Genomic DNA, 19,494 nt, shown 5'->3' with positions numbered 1-19,494 from the left:
GATTAATCAGAAAGCACGAGGCACAGCTGCAGCCAGACTGTGGTTTCTTCTCTCTCTCTTTGAGGCACAGAGCATTTGTAACCACTTTCCTGTCTTCACAGAGCTGCTGATGATCGCATCTTCTTGGAATTTGTTGCTTGTGCTGGCGCACAGCGACAGCAGAACCACGGCGGCCGCCGGGGGCTCGCTGATTGTCTCTCTTCTCCTGGGGCTTGCCGGGGTCACTCCAGTTCCTGCGTCCAGGGAAGGGGAGCCCGGAGCGAGGGGTGTGTGATCTGGCTCCAACTAAACTCACGGAGGAGAGCAAAGTCGGGGTGGAAGGAAATGGAAGTGAAGGGGGACTAACTCCGCTGGAGGAAGTGAAACCCCACAAGGTGCTGAAACCCGCAGCGGCAGCTGATGGGCGACAGGGCGGGTGTGGGACATTTGGTCATTACCTCGCCACATCAAAGCTCCTGAGGAAAAAACACCGCATCCTGTGAAAACGGGAGGGCAATTCACCAGAGCGACAGTGCCTCTCCTACGGAGAGCCGGCACTTCTAACAAAAGGCAGCTGATCAGGGCAGGGGGGCCTGAATGCAGCTTAGGGAAGAAGTCTTGGCGTTGAACTTCTGATGAAGTCTTTGTGTGGCCTCCGAGGTTCATGGCCTCCTGACCTCTCCCTGAGCAGGGGGTGGTCGTGGGCTCCGACAGAAGCAGCAGCAGCAGAACACTCACGTAAAGTTTGCCTCTTGCCATCAGCACACTGGGTCGGGTCTCAGCTGGGAGGAGTCCTTAGCCCCACTGGTGGGAGAGCTTTCCCAGTTCTCTCCAGGTGAGGATTTGGCTCATGTCCTGTGGTACTCATTCAGTAATAGCCAGTATTTGGAAAAGAATACCCTGAGGAGTTTCCCCTTTTCTGATGAAATCTCTCTGCCTCTAATCTGTCTATCTGTCGCTAATCTTGCCTGTCAGGATGTATCTCTCTATCATGCCGTTTAAAGCTGGAAGCTGGTCATCCTTTTTTATTTCTTTTTTTCCTTTTTCCTCCCCCCCCCCCCCAGTTGAGTTATGTCCAGTCAGGAACACGTGTGCTTGCACTAGTGCTGCTCCCTGTTGGGAAGCTGCTGGGGGGGTGCGGGCTGTTGATACCCAGAGAAGAAACAAGGAGGTTAGACCCTGTGGACCACCTTTTGCAGCTCCTTCTGCCCGGGCTGCCTGTGTGACCTCCTCATGGGCTCTGCCGTGACTTGTGCAACCCACGGCCTCTGAAGAGCAGCAGCTTGAGGGAGGGAAGTGACTGCTCAGTTTTGCCCAGGCCTGCTCAGCCTTTAAAGTATGTTTTGCTTGTTTGCAGCCTCTTTAAGCACATGCAGCAGGGTGGGTGCCAGCCTCCTCATGCTGATCCATCAGCTGTTTTGGCCTGATGCTTCCAGGGAAGGAGTGCTGGAAATTATGTGGATCTCCCTGTCTCTCTGGCTGAAAACATCCCCTCCCCCGTGCCAGCATCCTTGCTTGAAAAGCTGTGTGGGTGTCAGATCTGGGACCCAATCCATTGACAGATAAACCTGGGATAGTAAATGATTTGTTTTCAGCCAGGCTAGCTCCCCCATTCATCTGACTCTGTCACAGCCTGAGATCTCACAGAGCTACAGCACAGTGGGCACAAGCAGCCAGAGCAAAGGAAGGAAGGAGAGGGCCATCACTTTTAATGGCTTCCCAGCTAAAAGTCATTTTATCTTGGCTGAGAAAACCACATCCTTGCTATTGCCTTCATTCTGAATATCCTAAGTTCTGAATCTTGCTCCCACTTTTCATGCAGTCCCATCTGTCCTTTCCCATCCAGCTGTGCTAGACACATCACTCTCCCTCAGCTCTGGATCTTCTGCCTCCTCACCTCAGACCTTCCGATGTGCAGTTCTCAGCCTTTCCCCAGTGAATTGCTCCCTGAAGGTTGATTATCATCATGGCTGACACAATTAATTGAAGCTGCACTGGCCAAATCTTCTACCAAAAGCATCCCCATGCTCTTATAACAAGAGAATACTTGGTCCTACTGCACCAAGCAGGAGGACAGTATGAGTAATTAATGCTAAGAAATGAAACAGAAGGTTACAACTGAAAAAACCCGCCCAAACCCCAGGATATTGGGCTGAACACAGATCTGCTGCAAAAATAGTGTGTGTGTTTCCATGAGTATCCAGGGATGACATATATTGCTGAGAAGGGCAATGGGGAAATCAAGATGTAGCCCTAAACAGTACATGGGAGCTCCCTCCTGGAGGAAAAGGGGAGGCAGAACTAGGGGGAAAAATTATTCTCATGCTTCAAGAATTTTTTCTGGATTCCTTGGGGTGTGTCAGGCTCACAGCATGCCAGCAGCTGGAAAGTGCACACTGTGAATGCTCTCCTTTGCCATAACCTCCCACTGCTAATCAGACAAATAAAGGACATTCACTTCATCTGACTTACTCAGTAGTGCTATTGGAATATCCCTCTTGAATTGTAAAGTCACTGCCCAAAGGGCTCTCAGCCTGGGGAAAAAGGTGTTGTCCACTAGATCAAAACACTGGGATCTCTTTTAGATGAGTACCTTTAGGTGTTGAGAACAGGAATAACTGAAGAAGGAATTCACTTCTGTTCCTCTTTATATTCCATTTCAGCCTTAATTCAGAATGATGGAAATGTGTCTGCCTGACTTAGGGGCAGATCCCAAGTCTGGATACTCATAGAAGATCCTCAAATTGGCTGCCTGCTGGCACTGGAAAACTTGTGATTTTTGTTAGCACCCGTGATCTCTAACACAAGCAGCAAAAGCAAATTGAAAAAAAACACAACCAAAACCACGTTTAGTCTGAGAACTAAACAGATAAATAAAGACCAGATTAAATGTAAAAAAAATGTGCCAGGTCGAAATATCAGACAGATCTATGTCCTTTGCACATCAAAGGCTGCAATACCCTGAAAGGCAACAGCCACCGCAATTCTATTTAACCTTGGTAATGAGGAGAGGAATTCAGGTGTGACTTACGCAGGTGAGTTAAACCACAAACCAAGAGCTGTTCCACACTTGGAGTAAAGTGATTGGTAAAAACCCAAGTGCTGGAGGAGAGGCACACAGGATCCACAGGGGTTTCACAGGTGGGTGCTGGTTCTTTCTGAAGTCCACGATCACTTGGAGCAGTGACAAGAGGATGGGAGCACTGAGGAGCTTCCTGACTGCATTCTTGAATCCTCCTAAAAAGACTTGCCTCCTCAGGATCGCTCTAATCTATAACCAGAGCACAGGAGGTATAGCTAAAGGATGCTAAAGGATGCTCAGGACAGATAAAAGGAGGAATTTCAGTTCAGGAATTTGTAAACAGAGGGCTGAGAAACAGAGTTAAGTATAAAGCCGAATCAGACTGAGGTCCTCCACAAATGCCTGCATGTGAGCAGGAGGCTCACAGGGTCACCACTCTCATTAGGGAGTGCATGACACCCTCTGTGTTTGTTCTTGTGTCCGTCCTTCCACGCACACCTTCCAGTTTAAGGAAGAGAGAGACCACATGCTAACACAGGCCCAATCCCAATGGTCTATGGCACTCCTGCCAACCCCAGCACCAACACTGCCGAGGAATGACCAGGCAGCAGAACCTGGGGCTGTGGTGTGCCAAAGTGACACTGCTGGGGTGTGTAATGGGCTGCACATGTGTTGTCTGCTTTGTGCGTGTGTGTGTGAGTGGGCATGAGACATGCCTCAGCCTTCATGGTTTTGAATGACTTTCTTCTGCTTTGGCCAGCATGGGAAGGCTGCCTCCCACTGCTCACCACAGCCTCTCCCCCCTCCCTGGCTGCTGCAAACCTTTCAGCTGCATCCATCGAACCCACGCGAATATTAAAGCTGTTAAATTGATGGGCTGAGTAAATAGGATTAGCTCCTTGTGCCCAAGGGGGGAGGCCACTGCTTGCACAGACTAATAGGGAGGCAGGGGGGAAGGCTGAGGAGGAGAGGGCTGCTTTCAAGCCAACAAGAATATGCTATCTGGGAGGTACACGGATAGCTTCCAATCTGCCCCTGATTGGATTAGACATGCTCCTAAATGTGAAGTGCCTATACAAGTCTGGGGCTTAGCTGGTGCCGGGCTGCTGAGAACCTGCCGAGGTGCTCCCCAAGGATTGCTGCCACCCCAGCAGGCCCTGGAGACGTCTGACTGTCAGGGGGCAGAAAGCCCCTGCTGCTGGGCCCTGTCTCGCCCACCGTCCCAGGCGTCGGATCTTTAACCCGCTCCCGTGAAAGCTGAGATCCTTTGCCTCCATCTGTTCACATGGGATGGCTTTACAATTCCCCTCTAACCTACCAAAGGGAAGCGTGAAGTGATCTCTTGCTGCCTGGTGGAAGGAAATCTCTCCCTCCCGCCATCTCCCCCTCCTCTTTTTTCTCTTCCAGATGAAGAATTTGAATGTCTTCATGGTCTGTTTAAAATATAAAGTGAGTTCTTGACACATTTTTTGAAGCCGTGCTTGTCTTGGCATTGATTATTGTCACTAACAGTGAAGTGAGCCAAATGCTTTCCTTTTTCCCCAAGCTTTGGTAATATTTCCAAGAACTTTGGCTGCTTTTTTGCAAAGTTAGTTCCAGAACCAAAATACTAATAAAGAAGTTTACACCTAGCCTGTTATGTAGGATAGCAGGGAACGGCAGTGGCTTAGTTAGACCTTTCTTGGGTTTATAGAAGAATAGCTCCAAATATTTTTAATTGGAACAGAAAAAATCTGAGCAAAAATATTGTAGTTGCTGAACAGAGGAAAAGTGTACAACTGTGATAATTGGGGTTTATTCCATGGATATTGTCCTTTACTTATTTTCTAGTCACAGGGAAAATATTGGTGAGGACAATCTTTGTTTAACACCTATTTTGACAGTAGTTAGCCAGCACTCTGATGTCCATGCACTCACTCTAAATTAAACACTGTCCTTGTTTTTGAAACAGATGCTTGCCCTGATATTCTATAGAGGTAAAAGTTACACATTTTATTTTCTTTTTTCCTTATTTTTGTTTATTCTGGCTGAAGATAGCAGTAACTCACCCGTGAGGTCTAAGCTGCAACAATAATGTAGATTAATAGAAATAGCTGAGAAAAATACAGGAAGAACCATGAGCTCTGTAGCCTGATGCAAAAACTATTCCTGTTTTAGCCAGAGAGATAAAAAGGAACAAGGAAGTGGTTTCACCTCAAGAAGTGAGTTGTGGAGCCAGAATTCTGGTCCTGGTGCTGGTACTGACTCCTAACCTGCTGCTCTTGGTACTTATCCTGGTAAAGGCAGGTAAAAGTGTGAGGCAGGAATAGAGCAATGGGAACACCCGGAATGGAACTGCAGCATTTATCTCTGCAGGAAAGGTCTAGGCTTCCTTACCATCACCCAAAAGCTGACTGAGAAATACGTCTAGACTTCAGGGGGACATTTGTGTCAGAATAATACCCAGCTATGAATACAGCTGTGATACATCACATAGATACTCTCAGTAAATGATGTCATAAATAGGATGCAAGAACATCCATCGGTGTTAGACACCCCGTTTCCCCCCAGCCCAGCCCACATGAACACCTGAGAACATTAATTATCTCCCTATTAATTTAGGAGTTGTGGTGACAACATGTTTGGTTGTGTTTCCCATTAGGCTTGGGGGTATCTTGAGGGGGCCTGATTGCATTATCTTGCATTGGAAATTGAATTGCTGTGTCCAGTGCCCTTGAACTACTGTGTAAATTAAAATTTCTGTCTAGCAGGCAATGGCATCCTTCACCTTCCCCTGGAATAACTGGATATTAACACACACTCTTCATAGGAGATGAAATTCCCCTTCTTTTCCATATTTGTGTTAGGGTTAATTTTAACTGATAAGTTAATACAAGTGAATGCAGAAAATTGATGCTTTCTGTAAAATGTGTGTTTCTCAGCCCTCCCCAGCCAGCATCAGTCCTGGCCATCCTTCCCTATCTGTGTCACTCCCCTCAGTCTCACCCCCTGCAACAGATACATCACTCTACAGCAGGCAGAGGTGCATGCCTGCACAACAGGATGTTTGCTTACCCAAATTCCTCTGTGTGTTCCTGACACCATCAAGGCTCCCTGCTTCTTTCTGGACACTGAAACCACTGAATGCTCTGCTAGTTCCAAATCAACTTTCTGACTCCACCCAGCTTCTTCTGTCTTAGCAGAATTCCCATTTCTTTGCTTGAATAGCACCAAAAGGACCTTGAAGTTCCCCTGAGTTGACTCATTTTTCTTCCTTTTCTGGCCTCATTAAAGCTGTTCTTGATTTTATCACTTCTTCCTGCACTCCTGCACTTGAATGTTGTGTAATTATATCAGATAACCTATTCAAACAAAGGAAGGGGAAATTAGAGATGGAAAGGCTTCTTTAGATAGAGGAGACAAGCCCCACTCCCTTGGGAAGAGGGCAGGAAAGGACCATGCAGTCCTCACTCACCCAAATGACATGGGGATCATGCCTCCCTTGAGATCCAGCTACACTTTCAGACCTCACTGCTAGGAAGAATTCCCTGATCCTTTACTTAACAGTTCCACTGCTTATTTCCTTGGCCCACATCTAGTTTTGCCCTTCACCACTCAAAATAATTTCTAAAGCTTCATTTTTCACATTTTGTTGTTAAGAAAAGTGACACCATGTAGGGTTAAATGACTGCTGGATACCCACAGTACTTAAGACAGATAGGGATCTCTTGGACACTTAAATTTGCTCATTGAAATCCCAGAAAACATGTCCTAAAATTCATTCCCAAAACTCACCAAGTACCACCTTAATTAAACATCTGAATTAGCCTTTCTGCCCCCATGTCTTTAGTGTGGCTGAGCCCCAAACTGTAGCTCATATGCAGTTGATATAAGGCTTGTGCTATGCACAAAAGTCACTGACTTCCTGAGCTGGGTCTCAGGCTTCCTGCCATTCATTTTGGGAGGTTTAGGATTCAAGCAGCCATTCAAGCAGTCTGCTCTTTGCTCAGCCACACTGAGGTGACCTCAGGACATGGCACTGCTCTCCACCAGGTGGCTGAAAGGTCCAGCACAGCCTGGCCAAGTCCCCCCTGGTTGTTGAGTCACTCTTGGCTGGCTCTGTGGATCCCTGCCAGGGCCACCTGAACTGCTCCTGCTCTCCTGGCCAGGCACTGCTGCCTCCTGCTCCTCAGCCTTCACATTCCACACTGCTGCAAGCACGTGAACAATGCACGGCATCCCTCGGGTTGTTCCCACCCGGCCTCCCTGCTTTTACTGGAAATGAAAGCCTTTGCTGGAGGAGGAAATCCTTGGAGATCCAAGTACAGGTTCCCTCGACTGGCTGCTGTTAAGAATAAAAGATCTGAGAGCTATTTCCATTCCCAGTTGCGTAACACAAAGCAAGCCACTTAACCTTTCCATGCCTTATTTTCCCTCTGGATGAACTGAGACGTAGTATGCCACATTTTTTGGGGAATGCTGTGGTGTAATACCAGGGGAGGCCTTCAGCTGCCTCTGAAGGCTGCAACTGACCCATACATAAGCTGGCTGCCATCCTATGGGCTATGAAAGACCCACAAGAGGGATGGAGCAGCTCTGCTGTGAGGAAAGGCTGAGAGGATTGGGATTGTTCAGCCTGGAGAGGAGAAGGCTTTGCGTGACTTTATTGTGGTCGTCAGTACCAGAAAGGAGCCTACAGGAAAGATGGAGAGAGACTATTGACAAGGGCCTGGAGTGACAGGGCAAGGGGCAATGGCTTCATTCAAAGTATGTTTAGTTTAGATATAAAGAAGAAATTGTTCCCTGTGAGGGTGGTAAGGCCCTGGCACAGGTTGCCCAGAGAAGCTGTGGCTGCCCCATCCCTGGAAGTGTCCATGGCCAGGTTGGATGGGGCTCTGAGCAACCTGGGATAGTAGGAGGTGTCCCTGCCCATGGCAGGGGGTTGGAACTGGACAATCTTTAAGGTTACTTCCAACTTAAACCATTCTATGATTCTATGACTCTGTGTCTATTTTGCCCTTATCACCCTGGAGTCTCTCAGCATTGAATGCTTTCCAAATTCCACCCTCCTGCTGAGTAGCTTGATTTCTGAGTATTTTCTCCCAGATGTTTGAGAATCTTATTTTTGCTGAACAGTATTTCCAGCTCCCTCTGTACTGTCTGTCCATCCCCACCACTGTGCAGTTTTATAATATGCCAACATTTTGATCTTCTTACTCACGTCAGCTAGCAATTACTTGCAGGAGTTTCAGCAGCTCAATCTGTCTCTCCATTTCCATTCTGTACTGTAAGAGCCTTGTAGTACTGTTTATCCCCCCCACACCTCTTTATAGATACAGATAAAACTGATTTTAACAGCAGTCCAACTCTGACCTCTATCAGACTCCTGTACACTCTCAGACCTACCCCTTGCACAGCAACTTTCAGTTCCCTCTACATATCTGGCTCCCCAGCTAGGCTGAATTTAGCTTTCACATTTCATTTCAAGGCTCTGCCTCTCCTGCATCTTTGTTCATTAATTAAGTGAACAGGCTTGGACAGGTTTATCTAAAAGGCTGAGGCTTTGAAATTTGTCCTTCTATTATGAGTTTTGCATGATTTTAAAGCTCACAGGTGAGGCTTTCTTTGGGATTTGTCAAGGAGAAATAGGCCCACAAAGTGTTTCCTATAGCTAGCCAAAATGCAGAGGGACTGGTTTTATGGGTACATATTCTCACTGCAAGAGGCAGCAAGACAGAGAGGGTGTTCACAGAATCACAGAATCATTTAGGCTGGAAAAGATCTCCCAAGATCATCGAGTCCAACCTGTGACCAATCACCACCATGTCAACCAGACCAGAGCACTGAGTCTTGAACACCTCCAGGGATGGTGACTCCACCACCCACTGGGCAGCCTGTTCCAATGCTCAGAAACCCTTTCAGTGAAGAAAATATCCAGCCTGAATCTCCCCTGGCACAGCTTGAAATCATTTCCCCTTGTCCTGTCCCTTGCTCCCTAGGAGCAGAGCCTGACCCGCCCTTGGCTGCACCCTCCTGTCAGGAAGCTGTGGAGAGCAAGCTGGTCCCCCCTGGGCCTCCTTTCTCCAGGCTGAACCCCTCCAGCTCATGTTCAGCAGCTGTTGTTTAGAACCCCCAGGTCCTTTTCATCTGAGACAAAGTTCTAGGATGGGTAACCATGGGATGGATAAGTTTGCAGTGCAACTGCACCTCCCCAGCAAGTACACACATCCACGCTTGCTTCACTCCGTGACGAAGAAGCAAAACTGCATTGCCGTCCCAGAGGGTGCTCTGGGATAACAGCAGGACACAGCAGATTGCACCCGGGTGTGATGGAAGCTCAAGCTCAGCCCTTTCGATAAGGTCTTCCATCCCTGCAGGGATGCATCCCTCCGCTGCTCTGCCCCTGGACTGGAAGCACACAAAGCAGTGTCCGGCTGGCTGAGGCTGTGGCAGAACTCAGGGAGCAGGGACGGCGCCGGTTCCCGTCGTTCGTGCGGATGCTGCGGGAGGCAGTGCCCGGCGGGACGGTACCCAGCAGAGGGCAGCGGTGCCCGCGCTACCGCAGCCGCCCTACCCGCGCCTTTCCCCCACACTAACCCCCCCAAAAAACACCCTGCATTGCCTCTAGGCTGGCAAACAGCCCGCACGTGTAAACCTGCTCTCCTTCCCTTTGCAGCTGTAATCTCGACCACCCAAGCATCGACATCTGCCAGCGCTTGCTGACCACCAGCTGGGGTCATGGCTCATGGCTGTACAATCACAACATCACGGAATGGCCTGGTTTAGAAAGGACCTTAGAGATCATCTCATTCCAATCCCCTGCCGTGGGCAGGGACACCTTCTGCTAGACCAAGTTGCTCAGAGCCCCATCTAACCCGGCTTAAGTCCTCCTGTCACTTGAACAGCCAAGTGTAAGAAAGCTCTAGGATGGAAGAAGATACAGTGGGAGTACTTCTAAATGCTATCCCCCCTTCTGGGAAAATTGGTTTTCTCAGGGTAAAAAATAAAACTGTGACCTAGTGGTTAATTTACATGCAGAGGAGTCAGGAGTCAATTTTTATGTGGTTTGAACCGGTTCATTCATATCTAATTAAAACAGTAAGGGGAGGACGGCTCATTTTATGCTCAGTTAATCAAAAGACTGCAGAAGCTACTTCTTTTCCTCTGGGGATACTGATAACTGTGGGATTCAGCCCTATTGAATTAGGTTGGTTAAACTGTTCCTCTCCAAAATCCCTGAAGCTTAAATCTCCTTGAAGTCTTATTCCAACCCTGAAATACATCTGATGCCAGCCCTCAAACCCATCTATATTTTGGCACGTTACAGATGACTGTCCCTGCCTGGGTTAGAAGGGACCTTAAAGATCATCCAGTTCCCACCCCCCTACCATGGGCAGGGACAGCTCCCATTATCCCAGGTTGCTCCAAGCCCCATCCAGCCTGGCCTTGGATGGGGCAGCCACAGCTTCTCTGGGCAGCCTGTGCCAGGGCCTCCCCACCCTCACAGGGAAGAATTTCTTCCTAATATCCAATCTAAACCTACTCTCTGTCAGTTTGAAATAGACATATCAATACATATCAATATTGGGATATTCAGAACTTGGCTAGAGAAGACTCTGAAAAAATTTTTTGAGACAGAAATTAGCTCATCTCTAAGTGGGGATTTGGACTTCACAGATGTCTGTGAACCTCAGTTATTCTGTCACTTTCTGAATTTATGGCTCAGACCCTACTATTCAGGTGTATGCTAGATATTCCATGCAGGAAGGAGGTGGTGAGAAGGACCTTCAGCCCTTCCCACCCTTTCTGTCCAGTCTCCTCGGGCTCACAGTGTAGCCAAGTAAGCACTGAAATCCACTTCCCTGTTAAACAGCTCTGCCTTTTGTGATCCTCTTCCAGGACAGGGAACTCAAGGTGCTCCTTCATAAAATACTGACATGTTGCTATTCTTATTCTCCTGGAGCTGGACTTGATGATCCTTGTGAGTCCTTTCCAACTCAGGATATTCTATGTTTCTATGATTCTAGTTGGATGGGAACCATATGTCATGTTGTAAATGAGGATCTTGGGGTGCTTCTACAAATCTTCAAGGATGAGTTGTCTTGCCAGACAGGCCAGCAGTAATTTCCTATTGACAGAAGCAAAAAAAAAAAAATCAAGATCTTAGGGTCTTATAATGACAAATTGTCATTTCTTATAACCTATAACACAGAACAATAAATCCTTAATCACTGGTAAAACTTTGTCTTCAGAAAGATTAAAAAAAACAACTTTAGAGGTGCCCAACTTGTCTGTTTCTTCTAATGATACCATCTGGGCTTATAAAGGGGATTTTCCTTCCCTATAAAACTGACCTCACTTATAAAGACAATCACATGCAAAGCAGCAGAAGTGATCAGTAGACCAAAGTAAACTGATTAACTGAACTGATGAAAAACGGGCTCTAAATTTCACTATATTTTCTTAAAAGCTGCTTGTCACAAGCATATGCCAACAGCTTAGTAGAAATAGTTACAGAATCACAGGACCTCCTTCTGCTTTCCCATCAGAGCAGTTCTGAAGTAATTCCACTGAAGTGAGCAGAGTTACACTGATGTGAGATCACAATCAGTCAGAAATGGAAAATTCCTAATAGCTTATCCAGTTCATAACCCTAGGGCCAGGGTACAGTTATTCCTTGCACTAAAACCGCATTTAATTCTTCTAAATATGAATAGTGGAAAATGGTGCTTAGGAGGTGTTTTGGTCACTTGGTGGGGTTTCTTTAATTCCTCATCCAATTTCTCTTCTTGGGAAAATCTTTGGTTTTGACTGAAAGCCAAAACCTTAGCTACATTGCCCAATAAATGAAATATGGAACAAAATGGATATGCCACGTTATGAGAGTGTAATTCTGGGTGCCTCATGCGCCCGTCCTCCACCCTGTGCTGGTTGTGCATTCTCATTAGGCTGGTGACACATGGAGGCTTTAGACAACTTAATGTAAAGACCAAGCAACAGGGCAATGCCAGACACATTGGGGTGTCACCTCCAGGGCTCTCCAGCAGAATTCCTTGTGTGTAGCATTGGGTTAACCCATGGCACAGCATCTATCCTTTTGTCAGAAGCATTTCTGCTTTCCAGTGAAATGTCTAAACATTCTGTAGCAGGAGGATCTTCCTCGGTGGATCCACTCTTCTGTGAGATCTGCTCTGTTCGAAACAGCTTTTCCTGCCAAAGAACAATTTCAATAGAAACATTTTAATCAGACCTCGTGGTAAAGAAGTTTCAAACAAAAAATAAACTTTTTTTTTTTTTTTTTTTATCCTAGTAATACCTAATTATATCTATTTGGTTGTTTTCAGGCACAATAGCATTGCTGATGTGTCTGACACAGGAACACTGAATTTGGAGAAAGTCCCTTTACTCTCTCCTTGCTTGCTTAGCACCAGAGGTGTTTCCCAAGAGCCATTTCTGTAGAGGCACCTGGGGCATCCCATGGTTGGTGTGCATTGCTTCCTGCATGTAAAGGGGTCCATACTAGCTGCTCTGGAAAAAGCTTAGATGCTAAACAAGGTTTCAAAAATAAGTTTTTATGAACAAACCATTTGTCTTCCACCTTTAAAAGCTGGGGTCTAAAAGCAATCTGCTTGTGCAAGTCCTTGCTGAAGCGTGTGAGATAAATGTGACAGTAAATCACACAAGCCACTAAGCAGAGCCTGATACCATTTCCCTGTGAACGAAAAGCAGTAAGAAATCTCACAGCTGCTGTTCCTGCCCTTTAGCAACTTTTAATTTTTATTGATTGACATGACACCTACGCGTCACATCATCCACAAGAGGCATCAGGTCTGTTTCAGGAAAGGCAAATTATTTGGTATTGTCAACAGCTGGCAGAGGCCACCAGGAACTGCTTCTTCATTCATTTGTTTTTCTCAGACACCTATAAAGAGCTGTCATCACATATCAAACGAAGCAAGTATCGGGCAGCATGTGTGTCTCAATGCTGGCACACAGCCTCCATCGCTGGGAGGCATGAACTGAGGCATGTCAGCCATGGCAAGTGAGCAAAGCGGGGACAAAGTGAGTCCTGGGGCAGTTTGGGGCACCTCAATATAAGAAAAATATAAAGTTATTAGAGAGTGTCCAAGAGAGGGCTACAAAGATGCTGAAGGGTCTGGAGGTGAAGCTACACAAGGAGCACTTGGTCTGTTCAGCTGGAGGAGACTGAGGTCAGAGCTCACAGCAGTTCTGCAGCTTCCTCACCTGGGGAAGAGGAGGGGCAGGCACTGATCTCTGCTCTGTGTGACCAGGGACAGGACCTGAGGGAACGGCTGGAGCTGTGTCAGGGGAGGGTTAGGCTGGATATGAAGAAAAAGTTCTTCTCCTAGAGGATAGTGGGGTACTGAATAGACTCCCCCAGGAATGGTCACAGCCCCAAGGCTGCCAGAGCTCCAGGAATGCTTGGACATAGTTCTCAGGCACAGGGTGGGATTGTTGGGGTGTCTGTGCAGGGTCAGGAGTTGGACTGAATGATCCTTGAGAGTCCCTTCCAGTTATGGATATTCTGTGATTCTAAAGTGAGTTCAAGCACAAACTTTTCAGAGTTGGTTGCCTTCAAAAATCACTGTTGCGGTGGATGGAATAGCAAGAGGACATGGTGAAGTGTTTGGACCTTCTGAGACCAGGTACTCTGCCTCAGGAGAAGCTATCTGTGCTGAAGGCTGTTGCCTCAGTGAGGCTAATACTTGCACTTCACTGCGAACTGATGTGCAAAAGGACTTTGCATGATTGCAAAGTATTATTTGCCCTGAGATAAACTGGGCTGTGAGACATATGATGCTCTCTTTACCTATGCAGATTCCTGATTAACAGTTGTGGAAGTACTGCCATGTGTGAGCAGGATGACCAGGATATCCCTTGATATGCATAAAAGAGGCATATGAAAAAAAGTTTTGCAATGTGCGTGCAAGCCATTTTGGCCAATATTAAAGCCAAAAAGCCACATGAAATACTGCATCTCCTCACTGATGCATTGTGCTGCAGTAGTGAAGAATGAAGCATTTCACTGGGGTAACAGGGAGCTGGAGGTGAGTGAAATACATTTTCCACACTGGAACGTGGTCAAGATAGTGGGTAAATGCCACTGCTGCTGAGGAAGGACCTCAGACATTTCTGAAACCATCACTGGTTGGGAGTTTGGTTTCTCAGTTGTGTCCCAAACCCAGCAGCTTGAGCAGCACAGTCCCCCTTAGCACCCCTTGACTCAGCCCTGACTCAGAGGGAAGAATTCTGCCCACTGAGTCACCAGCCCAGCCTCCTCCAGCTCTGCCTCCTTCTTCTGGTGATCCACTCAAGCCCAAACCTGTGCAGCAGATGGGAGCTGACAGGGCTGAGCCCCGAGCAGGATGGATGGCACAGAACAAAGCCTTGGCAGTGCCAACACATCCAGGTGACCCACAGGAGAGCTGTGTTTAGGGGGTCTGCTGTGGGATTTATGGGATGGACACCATGCTCACCTCAAGGAGAGCTCACTCTGGATGTTCACTCTGCTCTCTGGGGCCTCCACAAACATGGCCTGCGTGCTTTGGACAGATTGCTGAGTCCAAGCTCATGCCCTGCAAGGGCAGGACTGAAGAGCCTGAGGAATGTCACTGTCTCCCACCCACCACCTCTGGAAATGTCTGAGCCTCCCAGAAAAGATGAGAAAAAGCACAAAACGCACGCTATGTTTGATCTGGACTGTGCTTAGCCTATCTCTTTTCCTTGAAACTATACTCAACTCATTCTGGGGTAGTGAGAAGGGAGCTTTCACTAGAAATAGAAGATCTATAATTAACACATGGTCCTAACACAGAATTGCAGCAGCCTCTCAAAGTTAGTAAACTTTGCTTGGAAGTGCATTCCAAGTTTTATCAGATTTCTCTCATCTGCAGAAACAGAACTTTCTAAATCTGTTGTACTTGCATGTCCAACAGACTGGACCCAGTTACATACTTTAGTTTTATGATTAAAAAAATCCTCCACTGACACACATCATGCATATGTAAGTAATTTGAAGTCTTCAAGTACTAACCCTTCCCAGCCTGAAGCACGGGCAAATTCCTTCTCTCTTCTCACAAGCCTGCTACCATTATGCAAGCTTTCATTCTGAAACCCAAACTCATGTGAAAAACACCCAGGTTAGTGAATCTGAAACACAGCCTAAGCAACCCAAATGAAAATGTTGTGTGTCTGTTAACCCATTCTTTGTTTCTCCTCTCAGGGGCAGGCTGCTTATTCTCCCAGCAACCCAGCTCATCCTGCCATTTATGAAGTTTTTTGCAGGTACAAAAGCCCTGCACACTTGAACCTGTATAACCTGTATCTTTCCATGTCTCCAAGGAGGAATGTGGCTGAAGTTCAGCAAGGGCAAATGCCGGATTCTGCACCTGGGGAGGAATAACCCCAGGCACCAGCACAGGCTGGGGGTGACCTACTGGCCAGCAGCTCTGCTGAGAAGGACCTGGAGGTCCTGGTGGACAACAGGCTGTCTGTGAGCCAGCAGTGACCTGAGGGACAAGAAGGCCAGGGCTGTCCTGGGGTGCACTGGGAAGAGCAGTGCCAGCAGGTCAGGAAGTGATCCTGCCCCTCTGCCCGGCCCTGGGAGGCACATGTGGAGTGCTGTGTCCAGTCCTGGCATCCTCAGGACAGGAGGGACAGGGAGGTCCTAGAGAGGGGCCAGCGGAGGCTGCAGAGATGATTTAGGGCCTGGAGCATCCCTGACAGGGAAAGGCTGAGGGAGCTGGGGCTGTTCAGCCTGGAGAGGAGCCCCAGCTGAGAGGGGCCCTCAGCCCTGGGTGTCCCTGTGTGCAGGGAGGGCTCCGAGCAGGGCCCAGGCTCTGCTCCGGGGGGCCCAGCAATGGCACCAGAGGAACGGGCAGGGACTGATCCCAGGAAGTTCCCCCTGGACAGGAGGCAGAACTTCTGTCCTGTGCAGTGGCCGAGCCCTGAACAGATTGTCCAGAGAGGGTGTGAAGTCTCCCTCACTCAGGATATTCCAGAACCATCTGGACACAATCCTGTGCCCTGTGCTCTGGGATGGCCCTGCTGGAGCAGGGAGGTGAGACCATATGACCCTCTGTGGTCCCTTCCAACCTGACCCATCCTGGGATTCTGTGATTCTGTAGAATGAAGTTTCCTTGATCTTCACAACTATTTTTTCTGTATTTCTCAATGTATGGCCACAAGCAGTGACCTCAGATCCTGCAAGTGGTGCTTTGCTACCCAGCTCCCCCCAGGCCCAATGCTTCTGCTGCTGCTGCATGGTGATCTCCACATGAGAAAGCTTGTGGGAAAAGTTTCAAGTGATGGAAGATGAAGAATAAAGTGGGGTTGAAGCCTGCAGTAGTCCAGAGTCTAAGAGAATCCAGGAAGATTGAAAACAGAGTATCACAGCAGTAGAAGGAACAATAGTCTGACCACAGAGTAGGATGAAAGAAACATCAGATCTATTAAAGAATTAATCAATATTTCTGCCTTTAGTTTTTCACACACATAAAATTAATAGAATAATATTTACTTTTTAATCTCTTGTAGTATTGTGATTAAAAATTGCTTATGGTTTTTAAAGCCCTATGGAGTATGTGGTATTCAGAGATACAGGTGGGAAAGACTGCCAACATACATTAATATCCAGAGAGAAGACAAGGAAATGAAAGCACAGGTATTAAAGGTGCCAGAAAGAACTAAAGATGGAAGCAGGAAGGAACAAAGATTATTAGAGATATCTAACTGCTGGACAAGAAAGGGAGGGGAGGAATATGACATGGAAAAGATAAAGGAAAGATAAGTTCTCATGAAGATAAATGGACAGAAAAAGAACAGTAACAAATATGAATAAAGAGAAAAAACAGTGAGGGAAGAACTGATGAAGATGAAAGCACTGGTTTCCCTTAGTAGGACTGGTTACCATGTAAGTACCAGCAAGTGGGCTGCACATGAGAAGGAGAGGGCAGAAAACAGAAAAATGGAAGAAGCAGGAAAGCAGATTAACAGGGAAAAAGATGTAAGCTGAGCCTAACATTTTAATGATGTTTAAAAATTATTTTGTCAGTAGCTGTGGTTTTCTTTGGGGAACCAATATTTTTTGTTAAAAAGAATTCCCCACAAAAATCTTCAGTGTTGGTCAAAAAGAAGAACATAAAACCTAAGCTTGGTAACCCAAAACCTTTCTGCATTATACTTAAAACTTCCATGTTTTTAGAGTTTTTAATGAAAACTTGATGTTTCTGTGGGAAAATCATCACTTCCCAGACACATCTATTTTTAGACCTGTGTTCTCAATTAGCCTGGTACTCATTCGAAGCAGCACAGCAACAGGGTGTGTCAAAGGGTTACAAGGGAACCTGCCTGGCATTAAAAACCCATACCAGTGACTTTATGGTAGCTGTCAGCCAGCCTTTCTTTTTCTCTCTGCATCCCAGAAGAGAAGTATGAGGTGTCAGATATTCTGGTGAGAACTTCTCATGGCACAGGATCATGATGAAAAGTGAAAGTGAACTCCAGAATCACAATGTAAAAGAATCATAGCATCATGGAATGGGCTGGGTTGGAAAGGACCTTAAAAGCCCATCCAGTTCCACCCCCTGCCATGGGCAGGGACACCTCCCATTATCCCAGGTTGCTCCAAGCCCTGTCCAACCTGGCCTTGGACTCTTCCAGGGATGGGGCAGCCACAGCTTCTCTGGGCAACCTGTGCCAGGGCCTCCCCCCTCACACGGAACAATTTCTTCTTCATAGCCAATCTATCCCTGCCCTGTGTCAGTAGGAAGCCATTCCCCCTTGTCCTGGCATTCCACACCCTTGCCAAGAGTCTCTCTCCATCTTTTCAGTAGGTTCCCTTCAGGTACAAACCCACAATTGGGTCACCCCAAGGCTGAACAATCCCAATTCCCTCAGCCTTTCCTCACAGCAGAGCTACTCCATCCCTCTGATCCCCTTGGTGTCCCTCCTCTGGACTCAGTCCTTAATGAAGCTGAATTCTGAATTGCACTTTGGATATGTGATTGATCCCAGCGTCATCCATAAGTAATCCTTTTGCTTCTGCCTTTACATGTCTGAACCATCAGCTAAACTTGCTCTGGGAGAGAACTTGTAATGGCTCTGTCAGAACAGACAACTGCAGTACTAAATGTGAATAAGCCACAGGAGCAGAAATTTGTCCTAGTGGCACTGTTCCCACTTACAAGCTTTGTGCTCGAGGGGATGAGAAAAGCTGTCCAGATGATCCTGGGAAAGTTTGTACACACAGCGACTCAGCCAGCAAAGTGCTGGGTGTAGCACGCTGCCCACAAGTGGGTGTTCAGCCTCGGAGCAGGTTGAATCCTGGATCCATGGACCTGCTCCAGCATCTGCTTCACCTTGTTGACCAGAACAAAGCAGCCCTCCAAGGGGCAGAAGCGCACCATGCAAGAAATGAGCCACCAAAGGGCTCTAGAATGTTTTGGTGGACACTGTGTATCTCTTCTGCCCTGCAGTTCAGTGTTCAGAGAGAGATGGGTCCAGCATCTCTCTCACCCCACTGACTGCCCCAAACCTCTTCACTGGGCAGCCCCCAAGCTCTCTGGCAGTGCCAGGAAGATCACAACCAGCAGTTCCCTGCTGTGATGGAAACCCAGAGACTGCTTCTCCGAGCTTCACCGACCTGGCACAAGGGAGCTCTTGTATCTGTCATCACCGGGGTTGCTATGGCCACGGCACACAGGTATAAACCTTGCCCAGGGGACATTGTTACAGGAGAGCAGGGTGCAGCCCAGGAACCAGTACTGCTTTACTGACATGATTTATCTCCGTGACCCGTCCAGGTCTCTGGAGTTTATTCATTCAGTTGCTTTTGCAGGAAGTCTCCTTACGATAGAGCCCTCAGTGCATTTAGTAATATTTTACATCTATATTGGGCTCTGTGCATTCCAAGTGCAATACAAACTCATTCATCTTATCTTTTTATCTCATGACAGTTGCCTGCAGTGCTGAGTTAGTTTGATCCCAGCCTCACAGGCTTTTCAACAGTGGAATTGTTACCTGACTAATTATCCGTCTAAGTCACAATGAGGGACTGGTGGCTGGGCTCCACTCTCAGTTTTAACCAGCAGCTCCTGCCACTCCAGTGAGAGGGCTCTCAGTCTTTCTGCTGCTGAAGAGAGGGAATAGAAAATCTTGGAGGTGATTTTCATTTTGTATGTTTTCATTAAGAGGGTGTTCACTAGGGGTAAAAATGTTTTCAGAAATGGAAATACACTTGCCATTGATCCATGGGAAACACAATCAAGCACCTCTGTTTTAATTTTACTCACAGGAGATGAGGCTAACATAGCTTGTATTGCTCCTGTCCTTTCTCCATTTGTTGGCTTCAAAATAATGCACTAATTCAGTGTGAAGTCTGTGGCCATGCCTTTAGAGATTATTTATGTTAAACTGGTAGGTCACTGGTTGCAAATAAGGGATAGTATTTCCATAGCAGGCACTCTTGCATGCTGCATGCAGCTCAGGTCACT

At 47.2% G+C, this 19,494-nt stretch overlaps 1 long non-coding RNA gene across 1 annotated transcript in view; it reads right to left on the bottom strand.

Annotated features, from left to right (window-relative positions):
* Nucleotides 1–10,468: 10,468 nt before the first annotated feature.
* The window catches only part of LOC121675547, a 28,884-nt gene continuing 19,858 nt past the window's right edge, over nt 10,469–19,494 (bottom strand). The window contains exons 3-4 of the long non-coding RNA XR_006020107.1: nt 12,009–12,190; nt 10,469–11,108 (exon numbers count right to left, since the gene is read on the bottom strand). This is a non-coding gene — a long non-coding RNA (uncharacterized LOC121675547). The remainder of the gene's footprint in view (nt 11,109–12,008; nt 12,191–19,494) is intronic.

This window comes from Corvus kubaryi, unplaced genomic scaffold (assembly GCF_017639235.1).
Source record: "Corvus kubaryi isolate FWS band 111438036 unplaced genomic scaffold, C.kubaryi_AGA036_p1.0 74, whole genome shotgun sequence".
Taxonomy (NCBI): domain Eukaryota; kingdom Metazoa; phylum Chordata; class Aves; order Passeriformes; family Corvidae; genus Corvus; species Corvus kubaryi.
This window is presented reverse-complemented; position numbering and strand designations above follow the sequence as displayed.